The sequence below is a fragment of the Rutidosis leptorrhynchoides genome, chromosome 3, assembly GCF_046630445.1.
Source record: "Rutidosis leptorrhynchoides isolate AG116_Rl617_1_P2 chromosome 3, CSIRO_AGI_Rlap_v1, whole genome shotgun sequence".
Lineage (NCBI taxonomy): Eukaryota > Viridiplantae > Streptophyta > Magnoliopsida > Asterales > Asteraceae > Rutidosis > Rutidosis leptorrhynchoides.
The window spans coordinates 177034349-177050743 of NC_092335.1; positions in this window are offsets into that span (position 1 = coordinate 177034349).

Here is a 16395-nt window from a genome sequence, read left to right on the forward strand (position 1 = left end):
CCGGAATGAAACAGCTAAAGCCATTACCACAAGAAGTGGTATTACACTTAAATCACCTGAAATACTTGTAATTTCTGAGGAAGCTATTCCTACTCCACAAGAACCACAACCTGAACAAGATAAGGAAAAAGAACCGGTAGTTGAAAAGGTTAATGAAGATAACACAGTTAAGGCAAAACCTTCTGTTAAACCATACCAACCACCACTTCCTTACCCAAGTAAAATGAGAAAAGAGAGACTTGAAGCCGAGCAATCCAAATTCTTGGATATGTTTAAACAGATTAATGTAAATCTTCCTTTCATTGATGTGATTTCAGGAATGCCTAGATACGCTAAATTCTTGAAAGATCTAATCACAAATATAAAGAAAATGGAAGAACTCTTGGCTGTTACTATGAATGCTAATTGTTCAGCAGTGCTGTTAAATAAGATACTAGAAAAATTATCAGATCCAGGAAGTTTCACAATTCCATGTTTTCTGGGTAGTCTTAGTTCAATAGAAGCATTGGCAGATTTAGGTGCTAGTATAAATTTAATGCCGTATTCATTATATGCTAAACTAGACCTTGGAGAATTGAAACTAACAAGAATAAGCATACAACTAGCCGATAGATCAATAAAATTGTGATGACCCGGAGATTTCCGACCAAATTTAAACTTAAATCTTTATATGACTGCGACATGATAAGCAAAGTCTGTTAAGCTGAATCTCAAAAACTTTGAACTGTGTTCATGTATACATTTGACCTTTGACTAATCCCCGACGATTCACGAACAATTATTGGTAAATAAATAAATATATATAGAAATGTGTATAATAAATTAATATAACAAAATACAATAAATCATTCAAAAATTATGTATGTAAAAATAATATACAAAATAATAAATTGGTTATTTAAAATAAAGCTATATACAAATATATATGGATTCTATAAATAATTATTATGATATACGTATATTGGACCATATATAAAAGGTATAGATATTAGATGTTATTATATAAAGATGTAATTATTAAATGATACATAATAAATAAAATGTAATATTAATATAGTAAATTTTATTACAAGTTAAATATATAGTTAAGTGAGTGATTACTACATTAGCTTAATAACTTAATATCATAATATTCCGTAGTATCTATTTACTATTATCTTTATGAAAGAAAAATGAACCTGTTAGCTATGTTGTTTGTGATGTAGAAATTCATTACTATTAGATGTTACATAATTAATAATTTATTATATTAATAAATGAGATTACAAGTTAAAAGGTAGTTTTTATGTTGCCATTAATACTTTTATTTTTATTGCTAAAATAAATATCAATAGTAATAAAATCAGTATTATTAATATTATTGAAACATGTAATTGATATATCTTTATTCATATTAGATATTATCATTTCCAGTATCATTAAGAATCATTACTATCAAAAATTATTATTATTAATATTAAGATATAACTTATTATCATAATAGATTATTATTACTACTAAAAATCATTTTTATTATAAACATCATTATCTTAGTTACTTTCATCATTATTCTTATTATTAGTTTTATTAATTTTATTTTTATCAATGATTCCATTAATATTATTAGTATTTTTTATATATATATATTATTATTAATACTCATTATTAATGAAATAAATATAGAATATATATAGATATCAGAATAAAGCAATTGACTTTACATCCAATCTTGCTGTAGAAATTTTTGTATTTTATCTCCAATCTGTTTCCAGTCCATATTAGTGTGCAAACGCATCCAAATTCTGTTGTGTATCTTGATCTAATTTATAATTATTATTTTTTCTTCCTTCGTACCCGACTGACAAAACCTGTCGACATTCATTTGGTACAAATCAATGGACTTTCACTAGAATATTAACACACTTAATTAATTTCACATCCTCACTATCAATTATCATTATTTCTGTTGTAATTTGGCGATTTTAAATATAAAGATTTCAAAGAGAATGAGTCAGTCTCCCTGTTCTTCATTCGATTTTCAAAAAGCTCGAATTTGAATTTTATTTAAAAATCTAAAAACGTAGTCTTGTTGGGAATATTTTACTCAAACTATCTGCACAATCTCCAATTCCAATTCTTATTATCAAGTGTTAATTTCGGAGTCAAAGTTAAATCTTAAAAATTCAAACGAACTGATTTTGGTAAAATTCGAATTCATGTTAGTGATTTAAGTTAAATTAAGAATACAGTTAGTTTTTAAAAGAGTTTTGTGAACTAGTTTGTGTAGAAAACAATTGTTAAAATAGTCTAAAAAGTTGAAACTCATTTGGAGTTCATCGTGTTGTCCAGAGGCTGCTACAGCCGTTTCAATCTTTTTTTTTTAAATGTTTTATGTTATTTAGGGGTTAATCACAACTGAAGGCCTTGTCTCAATTAAATGCTAACGGATATTAATTTATTTTCGATTTGGGAATGGATTGTAACTGACCCTGTTCGTGTGAAGAAGAAGATGGATAGAAACTAATTTCGGGTTATATTAAATTAGATAAGTGTACACAACAGAAAAGCAAAGACAGCGGTATGGTTAGGGGCTTATGTATGTAACCGAGAGGTCTCGGGTTCGAGCCCGGCTTTGGACAGTTTTCTTTTTAATGGCTTTTCAAAGGTAGTTACTATTTTTATTATTATTATTATTATTATTTTTGTTATTATTATTATTGTCATTGTTATTATTGATTATTGTATTATTACATAAATCACAATTATAAATATTATTATTAAGTATTGGTATTATTATTATTATTATTATTATTATTATTATTATTATTATTATTATTATTATTATTATTATTATTATTATTATTATTATTATTATTATTATTATTATTTTTATTATTAACATCATTAATGTAGGTATTATTATAGATTTTGTTACCTAAAAGTATTAGTTAACATTATTAATAAGATTATAGTTATAATTAAGAATATTGTTAGTATTATAACTACTATTATTATTATTATTATTATCATTATATTTATGTAAACAAAAGTACTATGACTAATATCACTGCCATTTTGTTATTAGGTAACACCATTAGGTATTAATAACGTTATTTTTAGTATCCGTATCATTTGAAACTTATTAACATTACTATTAACAAGAGTATTAGTATAAAGAATAACCTTAGTAATAAGATTGACATAATTGTTATTGTTTTTATTAATAAGTTAGGTATTACTATAACTATCATACTATAAGATATTATTATCATCATTAAAATTAAGAATAAGATTATTATTATTACCACTAATATTATTATAAGTATTATTATTTATATTATCATAAGTATTAATAATATACAATTACAAAAATTATTATCACAATTATCATTAACAGTAAAATTATTAATTTTATAATTATTATTATTATCAGTATTATTATTATTATCATCATTTTTAAAATGAGTATTAGTATTATTATAACTACTGATATTATTATTATAAAGATATTACGACTTTTTATCTATTAGTATTATTTTAACCAAATACATATTAGTTACACAAAAATATATTTAATATATAACTTAACTCTATTATTATTTTTATAATAAGTAAGATATATAAAATAAATATATGTAAGTTATTAAGGGAATGCATAAATCATTTAAATAACAAGTATATCACTAATAATAATAAATATAATTGTTCGATTACAAATATGTGTATTAATACATATACACATGATTTAGGTTCGTGAATTCGAGGTCAACCCTGCATTGTTCAACGTCGTCATATGTATTTTTACTACAAAATACAGTATGGTGAGTTTCATTTGCCTTTTTACCCTTTATATTTTTGGGACTGAGAATACATGCGCTTTTATAAATGTTTGACGAAATAGACACAAGTAATTGAAACTACATTCTATGGTTGAATTATCGAAATCGAATATGCCCCTTTTTATTAAAGTCTGGTAATCTAAGAATTAGGGAACAGACACCCTAATTGACGCGAATCTTAAAGATAGATCTATCGGGCCCAACAAGCCCCATCCAAAGTACCGGATGCTTTAGTAATTTGAAATTTATATCATGTCCGAAGGAGGATCCCGGAATGATGGGGATATTCTTATATGTATATTGTGAATGTCGATTACCAGATGTTCAATCCATATGAATAATATTTTTGTCTCTATGCATGGAACGTATGTTTATGAGAAATGGAAATATGAAATCTTGTGGTCTATTAAAGTTATAAAATGATTGTTTATGATAAACTAATGAACTCACCAACCTTTTGGTTGACACTTGAAAGCATGTTTATTCTCAGGTACGAATGAAATCTTCCGCTTTGCATTTGCTCATTTTAAAGATATTACTTGGAGTCATTCTTGGTATATTTCAAAAGACGTTGCATTCGAGTCGTTGAGTTCATCAAGAATATTATTAAGTCAATTATAGTTAGATAAATTATGAAATGGTATGCATGTCGTCAACCCTAGATGTAATGAAAGATTGTCTTTTAAAAAACGAATGCAATGTTTGTAAAATGTATCATATAGAGGTCAAGTACCTCGCGATGTAATCAACTGTTGTGAATCATTTATAATCGACATGGACTTCGTTCGGTGGATTAGGACGGGTCCTTTCAGTTGGTATCAGAGCGGTGGTCTTAGTGAACCGGGTCTGCATTAGTGTATCTAACTGATAAGTCGTTAGGATGCATTAGTGAGTTTGGACTTCGATCGTGTCTGCATGACAAAAGTTTTGCTTATCATTTTTGTCAGAAATCATTTGTTTATCATCATTAGTAAATTACCTGCTTACTATTCTTAGTCTAGACACATCTTATTGCATTGACTGCATGAATAGTGTATAGACAAAATTCATATCTTAGCGTATCTGCTAATTCATATCTTAACGTATCTGCTAATTCATATCTTAGCGTATCTGTTATTGTTATCTTTACCTGACAGCTTCCGTAGATTCCTCCGTAACTTATGAGATTTTAGTATTACATATTCATATGTAAATTATGTATTGCAGGATACTAATCTACATCTTATAATCTATTTCTTATTGAAAATCCTTCATCTGATTGTACGAGATGAATCCCTCAACCAGTTCTAGTCCCTCATTTCGATAGCTATTCCGATAGTTATTCCGACAGCTATTCCGACGTGGATATTCACCTAAGCTCCAAAAGCGATGTCACCAGAATGAATCAATCAATCAGCCATCCCCAATTCATCTGATGCATTCGTAGTCAACTTAATCAATGGAGACGTGAAGAAGGCGATCCCTTCCACTAACCGAATTCACCTCTTGACAATGAACCTGAAGCACTTACCGGTGAACCTATTCGAAACACCATCTTTTCTCTCATTTCCAGAGTATCTCGCCACGATTATATACTATACCAAATTCTAGATTATATTTATCCGCTAGTCCGAACCGAAAATCACCCCGGTGTAATAGAAGAAGTCAACGAGCTTCGCGCTCGGGTAGTGGCTTTAGAGAATATGGTGCGAAGGTTACAAACACCAGCAGCAGCACCAGCAGCATAACCAGTACCACCACCAATGTCAACAGTACCATCACCACAACCAACATCAACATCCGCATCCCACACCTCAACATCTTAATCTATACCTCGAACATCAACGTCATACGCACCATGGATACCAAGGAGTACCAACAACAAAAACATCATCACACGTCTCAACCTCACAATCTATACCTCAAGCATAATCATTGTTCTACGAATCGTTCTACATAAACTATCTTCGTCCTTCATGACGATTATGTAATCTCTAATGTTTTAGAGATTATGTACTCTAGTTCTAGCCGTAAATCTGATGAGTTTAATATCACATTGACTCATTAAATCCATGATTACGTCTGAAGAAAATATATATGTATATATGTTTTCATAGAGATGGTAATTAAAATTTTTATTGTACAAACTGTTAATGGTGAAAATATTTTAACGGGTAGGTAATACCCGGGGAATATTTAGATTTCGCATTAATAAGTTACACTGTACGTTCTTCAGATCTGATTCAACAGTCAGTTACTATCCTACTTACATCTACTGATATACGAATCCGTTCACCATAGAATAACCATTTTCATTCAATTTCATATTTGGATTTTGATTTATCAGAATCCAACAAGTGGCATAATGAAGAAATAATGGACACAATAATAATTGATTAGAAACAGACTAATTAACAATATAAAATTTTGTTAAGAAACCACGTTAACAAGATCCTAGCTAACTGTTAACTCCGTATTACATTTTAAATATCGCAATTTATTTTATCGCAATTTTAATTCTCGCAATTTTATTTATCGTCATTTAATTTCTGTTATTTACTTTACGCACTTTATTTATCGTCATTTAATTTCTGTTATTTATTTTACGCATTTAAATATCGGGACACGTATACAAGGTTTTGACATATCATATCGACGCATCTATATATATTATTTGGAATCACCATAGACACTCTATATGCAGTAATGATCGAGTTCTCTATACAGGGTTGAGGTTGATTCTACAATAATATATATAGTTTGAGTTGTGAGCGAGTCTGAGACATATACGGGTCACTAAACGTATTAATTAATTTGAATATTATATATTAAACTATATACAAATTATTGAACTGTAAGTTGTGGACTATCGACTGTGGACTAATAATATTGGACAATTAAGGTGAATTAAAATACTAATTATAACATATGAAACTAAATAATTCTTCAAGTTTTCCACTTGATTTCATCTTAAACCTCATTTGTATCCTGACAATTATAATCAGCGTTCAAACCTTTCATGATCCTTGAAAACACCTCAATCGAGAAAATAAATCAACCGCACTTCATCTACGGGAGAAAAGATTGATGCACTCTCAGAAACGTTTAACACGTAGTTGTGCAAATTCCTTTAGTGTTATTATTACCCAAAATAACTTTGCATTCCCTTTTCAAATTAGCAAATTTTGTCACAGCTCCAGCAAGTCAACTTTGATTTTTCGTTCGAAACAACCTTATTATAATCTTGATATAAATGCGTGCTCTTTTATTGTTACCGGGGAACCTTTTATATTCCACCATATTACCATTAGCGTTTAATCATCTAAAAACACAATTCTCTTGAAACCACTTCGGAATGATAACCGATGATTCAGATATCGTAGCATTTAATGCAGAGGAAACGGAAAAATGGTAGATGGTCTAAACGACCAAAAGTTTGATGATAAAGAAAGGAGTGTTAGGAACGCTCGATCGAAAATTGGGTATTGAAAAACAGATTGAGCTACCCATGAAGGATACCAAGGCCAAATACCAGGACCATACCATATATTCAAAGAATCTAGGTAATTCTAGATCCGATGAAACTTTCAACGAATATCTTGCTCCGTACTCATGTTAAAATCTTGCGTAAAATCTTTCTTCCTCAACCATCGAACTTAGAAATCCCAAAATATCATCATAAATATCTTCGATATTTCTGAGGATATTTTCATAACTCTTCTTGTCCGAAATTAGTTACCTCTTCGTGCTTCCTGTGTATCATTATATTGGAAACATTCAATAGAAAATTTAGTACCGAAAAGAAGATTATGTGAAACTAGGAAGAAAGCCGTGGACAAATCACAAAGAATAAGTTTGACTTCAAAGAATCCAAATGATTCAATGTCTGCTAAAGTCTTTAGTGAATATCTTGCTCCTTACTCTAAACCCTTGCAGATAATAGTTTCTATCATCCTATGATCTTAGATATTCCGTGATATTATCGTATCTTTCATTATAAATATCCTCCATATTTCTGGAGATATTTTTATAACTATTCTTATCTGAAATCATTAATCTCTTCGTGCTATCAGTATTACATCATATAGAAACTGTTAGTTTCTATATTCTGTAAACTTTCTAGCTTAAAATATGAATGTTATTGAAGTAATGTTGGGAACTGATGCATGAGTTAGTATAATATAATGACACTTGATCAACGTGATTATATTACAGTAAGTCATGCTGCGTTTCTAATAGAATGTGATGATTCACAGTACCATCATCATGTGCCATGTTACAAAACTCTTTTATCCTATGTAACTTCTGAACATATCAAGAAAGTATATTCTTGATAGTTCTATTCTCAGCGAATCTGGTAATTTGACAAATCAAATCGTGCTATTACGTTCCTCCTTATTTAGAACATTAACAGTGTTCATTCTGAAACTTATATCTGCGAATTTTGGACCATTACAAGAGATGCCAAATCGCCAGAAGAAGAAACAAAGGGACAAAGCTCTGAAGTGAAAAAAAAAAAACTGGAGTATAAATCGCAGCAAATAGGAGAGGGTATTAACTGGGGATGACAATGATTGTAGGAAACAGAAATAAGGACATTGAAATATAAGGGGAGATATAAAGCCCGATAACAACACGGATATTACAAACCGTGTATATCAATGTTTAGCGCAAACATAAAGACACGGGAGAATTAAAAACATTATAATCCCAAGGTAAAAGTAGAAGTAAACAGATTCATCAGGTGGAAGTTGGAAAAAGGAGAATGATTATTACGATAGTAAGGGTGAGGACAAGGATTTGAACTGGATAAAGCATTTGTTCAATCTTTTGAATTTGAGAATTGAGTATAGGAATGGTAAAAGTAATGGAACGGGAGAAGTTATTTTATAGTAAAATGTCTGATAGAGGAAGCAAGAAAGATCTTCGCATTTAATTAGAGAGATCCTAATTTCCTTATTCGTCGAAGAATCAAATCTTATAAATTTCGAAGATTTTTCTTTTAAATCCCTGGAATTCCGGAATTCCACCAAGACAACGTCAAAAGTAAAGAAACACCTTATTTTCTAAATTCAAACATGACTACGTCAAAAGTTAAATCTCTATCTCAATCTTTTGTGATAGCTTCATTCGTACTCTTCAAATAATCAAATTGTTTTATCCATATTACTCAATGATGATAAAACTCTTTTGATCAGCTCATATTGTCAGGAAAACATATTTATTGTTAGCCATGACGACCTCACTCAAATTTCGGGACGAAATTTATTTAACGGGTAGGTACTGTGATGACCCGGAGATTTCTGACCAAATTTAAACTTAAATCTCTTTATGACTGCGACATGATAAGCAAAGTCTGTTAAGCTGAATCTCAAAAACTTTGAACTGTGTTCATGTATACATTTGACCTTTGACTAATCCCCGACGATTCACGAACAATTATTGGTAAATAACTAAATATATATAGAAATGTGTATAATAAATTAATATAACAAAATACAATAAATCATTCAAAAATTATGTATGTAAAAATAATATACAAAATAATAAATTGGTTATTTAAAATAAAGCTATACACAAATATATATGGATTCTATAAATAATTATTATGATATACGCATATTGGACCATATATAAAAGGTATAGATATTAGATGTTATTATATAAAGATGTAATTATTAAATGATACATAATAAATAAAATGTAATATTAATATAGTAAATTTTATTACAAGTTAAATATATAGTTAAGTGAGTGATTACTACATTAGCTTAATAACTTAATATCATAATATTCTGTAGTATCTATTTACTATTATCTTTATGAAAGAAAAATGAACCTGTTAGCTATGTTGTTTGTGATGTAGAAATTCATTACTATTAGATGTTACATAATTAATAATTTATTATATTAATACATGAGATTACAAGTTAAAAGGTAGTTTTTATGTTGCCATTAATACTTTTATTTTTATTGCTAAAATAAATATCAATAGTAATAAAATCAGTATTATTAATATTATTGAAACATGTAATTGATATATCTTTATTCCTATTAGATATTATCATTTCCAATATCATTAAGAATCATTACTATCAAAAATTATTATTATTAATATTAAGATATAACTTATCATCATAATAGATTATTATTACTACTAAAAATCATTTTTATTATAAATATCATTATCTTAGTTACTTTCATCATTATTCTTATTATTAGTTTTATTAATTTTATTTTTATCAATGATTCCATTAATATTATTAGTATTTTATATATATATATATATATATATATATATATATATATATATATATATATATATATATATATATTATTATTAATACTCATTATTAATGAAATAAATATAGAATATATATAGATATCAGAATAAAGCAATTGACTTTACATCCAATCTTGCTGTAGCAATTTTTGTATTTTATCTCCAATCTGTTTCCAGTCCATATCAGTGTGCAAACGCATCCAAATTCTGTTGTGTATCTTGATCTACTTTATAATTATTTTATTTATTTATTTTTCTTCCTTCGTACCCGATTGACAAAACCTGTCGACATTCATTTGGTACAAATCAATGGACTTTCACTAGAATATTAACACACTTAATTAATTTCACATCCTCACTATCAATTATCATTATTTCTATTGTAATTTGGCGATTTTAAATATAAAGATTTCAAAGAGAATGAGTCAGTCTCCCTGTTCTTCATTCGATCTTCAAAAAGCTTGAATTTGAATTTTATTTAAAAATCTAAAAACGTAGTCTTGTTGGGAATATTTTACTCAAAATATCTGCACAATCTCCAATTCCAATTCTTATTATCAGGTGTTAATTTCGGAGTCAAAGTTAAATCTTAAAGAGTCAAACGAACTGATTTTGGCAAAATTCGAATTCATGTTAGTGATTTAAGTTAAATTAAGAATACAGTTTGTTTTTAAAAGAGTTTTGTGAACTAGTTTGTGCAGAAACAAATTGTTAAAACAGTCTAAAAAGTTGAAACTCATTTGGAGTTCATCGTGTTGTCCAGAGGCTGCTACAGCTGTTTCAATCTTTTTTTTAAATGTATTATGTTATTTAGGGGTTAATCACAACCGAAGGCCTTGTCTCAATTAAATGCTAACAGATATTAATTTATTTTCGATTTTGGAATGGATTGTAACTGACCCAGTTCGTGTGAAGAAGAAGATGGATAGAAACTAATTTCGGGTTATATTAAATTAGATGAGTGTACACAACAGAAAAGCAAAGACAGCGGTATGGTTAGGAGCTTGTGTATGTAACCGAGAGGTCTCGGGTTCGAGCCTGGCTTTGGGCAGTTTTCTTTTTAATGGCTTTTCAAAGGTAGTTACTATTTTTATTATTATTATTATTATTATTATTATTATTATTATTTTTGTTATTATTATTATTGTTATTATTGATTATTGTATTATTACATAAATCACAATTATAAATAATATTATTAAGTATTGGTATTATTATTATTATTATTATTATTATTATTATTATTATTATTATTATTATTATTATTATTATTATTATTATTATTATTATTATTATTATTAACATCATTAATGTAGGTATTATTATAGATTTTGTTACCTAAAAGTATTAGTTAACATTATTAATAAGATTATAGTTATAATTAAGAATATTGTTAGTATTATAACTATTATTATTATTATTATCATTATGTTTATGTAAACAAAAGTACTATGACTAATATCACTGTCATTTTGTTATTAGGTAACACCATTAGGTATTAATAATGTTATTTTTAGTATCAGTATCATTTGAAACTTATTAACATTACTATTAACAAGAGTATTAGTATAAAGAATAACCTTAGTAATAAGATTGACATAATTGTTATTGTTTTTATTAATAAGTTAGGTATTACTATAACTATCATACTATAAGATATTATTATCATCATTAAAATTAATAATAAGATTATTATTATTACCACTAATATTATTATAAGTATTATTATTTATATTATCATAAGTATTAATAATATACAATTACAAAAATTATTATCACAATTATCATTAACAGTAAAATTATTAATTTTATAATTATTATTATTATCAGTATTATTATTATTATCATCATTTTTAAAATGAGTATTAGTATTATTATAACTACTGATATTATTATTATAAATATATTACGACTTTTTATCTATTAGTATTATTTTAACTAAATACATAATAGTTACACAAAAATATATTTAATATATAACTTAACTCTATTATTATTTTTATAATAAGTAAGATATATAAAATAAATATATGTAAGTTATTAAGGGAATGCATAAATCATTTAAATAACAAGTATATCACTAATAATAATAAATATAATTGTCCGATTACAAATATGTGTATTAATACATATACACATGATTTAGGTTCGTGAATTCGAGGTCAACCCTGCATTGTTCAATGTCGTCATATGTATTTTTACTACAAAATACAGTATGGTGAGTTTTGAAATGTCCCGTTCTTATTGATTAAAAACGTTCCATATTAATTGATTTCGTTGCGAGGTTTTAACCTCTATATGAGACGTTTTTCAAAGACTGCATTCATTTTTAAAACAAACCATAACCTTTATTTCATAAATAAAGGTTTAAAAATCTTTACGTAGATTATCAAATAATGATAATCTAAAATATCCTGTTTACACACGACCATAACATAATGGTTTACAATACAAATATGTTACATCGAAATCAGTTTCTTGAATGCAGTTTTTACAAAATATCATACAAACATGGACTCCAAATCTTGTCCTTATTTTAGTATGCAACAGCGGAAGCTCTTAGTATTCATCTGAGAATAAACATGCTTTAAACGTCAACAAAAATGTTGGTGAGTTATAGGTTTAACCTATATATATCAAATCGTAACAATAGACCACAAGATTTCATATTTCAATACACATCCCATACATAGAGATAAAAATCATTCATATGGTGAACACCTGGTAACCGACATTAACAAGATGCATATATAAGAATATCCCCATCATTCCAGGACACCCTTCGGATATGATATAAATTTCGAAGTACTAAAGCATCCGGTACTTTGGATGGGGTTTGTTAGGCCCAATAGATCTATCTTTAGGATTCGCGTCAATTAGGGTGTCTGTTCCCTAATTCTTAGATTACCAGACTTAATAAAAATGGGCATACTCGATTTCGATAGTTCAACCATAGAATGTAGTTTCACGTACTTGTGTCTATTTTGTAAATCATTTATAAAACCTGCATGTATTCTCATCCCAAAAATATTAGATTTTAAAAGTGGGACTATAACTCACTTTCACAGATTTTTACTTCGTTGGGAAGTAAGACTTGGCCACTGGTTGATTCACGAACCTCAAGTTCCTTGGTTAAACCTACTGGAAATGAGAAAAATAGATCTAGCTTCAAAGGATCCTTGGATGGCTTGAAAATTCTTCTATTAGAAAGATAACCTACTGTAAGTAACAAAGGTTTCTTAATCTTGGATGATTACTTGGAATGGATTTAGAAAACTTGGAAGTAAACTTGCAATCTTGGAAGTATTCTTGATTTTATGAAACTAGAACTTTTGGAATTTATGAAGAACACTTAGAACTTGAAGATAGAACTTGAGAGAGATCAATTAGATGAAGAAAATTGAAGAATGAAAGTGTTTGTAGGTGTTTTTGGTCGTTGGTGTATGGATTAGATATAAAGGATATGTAATTTGCTTTCATATAAATAAGTCATGAATGATTACTCATATTTTTGGAATTTTATGAGATATTTCATGCTAGTTTCCAAATGATGGTTCCCACATATGTTAGGTGACTCACATGGGCTACTAAGAGCTGATCATTGGAGTGTATATACCAATAGTACATACATCTGAAAGCTGTGTATTGTACGAGTACGAATACGGGTGCATACGAGTAGAATTGTTGATGAAACTGAACGAGGATGTAATTGTAAGCATTTTTGTTAAGTAGAAGTATTTTGATAAGTGTCTTGAAGTCTTTCAAAAGTGTATGAATACATATTAAAACACTACATGTATATACATTTTAACTGAGTCGTTACGTCATCGTTAGTCGTTACATGTAAATGTTGTTTTGAAACCTTTAGGTTAACGATCTTGTTGAATGTTGTTAACCCATTGTTTATTATAACAAATGAGATGTTAAATTGTTATATTATCATGATATTATGATATATAATATATCTTAGTATGATATATATACAGTTAAATGTCGTTACAACGATAATCGTTACATATATGTCTCGTTTCGAAATCATTAAGTTAGTAGTCTTATTTTTACATATGTATTTCATTGTTAATACACTTAATAATATATTTACTTATCATTTAACATAATTAACCAAGTGTATCAATATCTTAATATGATTCATATGTACCTAGTAAGACGTTGTTATAACGATAATCGTTATATATATCGTTTTCGAGTTTCTTAAATTAATAGTCTCATTTTTATGTATATAACTCATTGTTAAAATACCTAATGAGATACATACTTATAATAAAATCATGTTAACTATATATATAACCATATATATATCATCGTATAGTTTTTACAAGTTTTAACGTTCGTGAATCATCGGTCAACATGGGTGGTCAATTGTCTATATGAAACCTATTTCAATTAATCAAGTCTTAACAAGTTTGATTGCTTAACATGTTGGAAACACTTAATCATGTAAATAACAATTTCATTTAATATATATATAAACATGGAAAAGTTCGGGTCACTACAGTACCTACCCGTTAAATAAATTTCGTCCCAAAATTTTAAGCAGTTGGAGGTGTTGACGTATCTTCTGGAAATAAATGCAGGTATTTCTTCTTCATCTGATCTTCACGCTCCCAGGTGAACTCGGGTCCTCTACGAGCATTCCATCGAACCTTAACAATCGGTATCTTGTTTTGTTTAAGTCTCTTAACCTCACGATCCATTATTTCGACGGGTTCTTCAATGAATTGAAGTTTTTCATTGATTTGGATTTCATCCAACGGAATAGTGAGATCTTCTTTAGCAAAACATTTCTTCAAATTTGAGATGTGGAAAGTGTTATGTACAGCCGCGAGTTGTTGAGGTAGCTCCAGTTGGTAAGCTACTGGTCCGACACGATCTATAATCTTGAATGGTCCAATGTACCTTGGATTTAGTTTCCCCCGTTTACCAAATCGAACAACGCCTTTCCAAGGTGAAACCTTAAGCATGATCATTTCTCCAATTTCAAACTCTATATCTTTTCTTTTACTGTCCGCATAGCTCTATTGTCGACTCTGGGTGGTTTTCAATCTTTGTTGAATTTGGATGATTTTCTCGGTAGTTTCTTGTATTATCTCCGGACCCGTAATCTGTCTATCCCCCACTTCACTCCAAAAAATCGGAGACCTGCACTTTCTACCATAAAGTGCTTCAAACGGCGCCATCTCAATGCTTGAATGGTAGCTGTTGTTGTAGGAAAATTCTGCTAACGGTAGATGTCGATCCCAACTGTTTCCGAAATCAATAACAAAAGCTCGTAGCATGTCTTCAAGCGTTTGTATTGTCCTTTCACTCTGCCCATCAGTTTGTGGATGAAAGGCAGTACTCATGTCTAGACGAGTTCCTAATGCTTGCTGTAATGTCTGCAGAATCTTGAAATAAATCTGCCATCCCTATCAGAGATAATAGAAATTGGTATTCCATGTCTGGAGACAACTTCCTTCAAATACAGTCATGCTAACTTCTCCATCTTTTCATCTTCTCTTATTGGCAGGAAGTGTGCTGATTTGGTGAGACGATCAACTATTACCCAAATAGTATCAAAACCACTTGCAGTCCTTGGCAATTTAGTGATGAAATCCATGGTAATGTTTTCCCATTTCCATTCCGGGATTTCGGGCTGTTGAATTGACCTGATGGTTTTTGATGCTCAGCTTTGACCTTAGAACACGTCAAACATTCTCCTACATATTTAGCAATATCGGCTTTCATACCTGGCCACCAAAAATGGTTCTTGAGATCCTTGTACATCTTCCCCGTTCTAGGATGTATTGAGTATCTAGTTTTATGAGCTTCTCTAAGTACCATTTCTCTCATATCTCCAAATTTTGGTACCCAAATTCTTTCAGCCCTATACCGGGTTCTATCTTCCCGAATATTAAGATGCTTCTCCGATCCTTTGGGTATTTCATCCTTTAAATTACCGTCTTTTAAAACTCCTTGTTGCGCCTCCTTTATTTGAGTAGTAAGGTTAGTGTGAATCATTATATTCATAGATTTTACTCGAATGGGTTCTCTGTCTTTTCTGCTCAAGGCGTCGGCTACCACATTTGCCTTCCCCGGGTGGTAACGAATCTCAAAGTCGTAATCATTCAACAATTCAATCCACCTACGCTGCCTCATATTCAGTTGTTTCTGATTAAATATGTGTTGAAGACTTTTGTGGTCGGTATATATAATACTTTTGACCCCATATAAGTAGTGTCTCTAAGTCTTTAATGCAAAAACAACCGTGCCTAATTCCAAATCATGCGTCGTATAATTTTGTTCGTGAATCTTCAA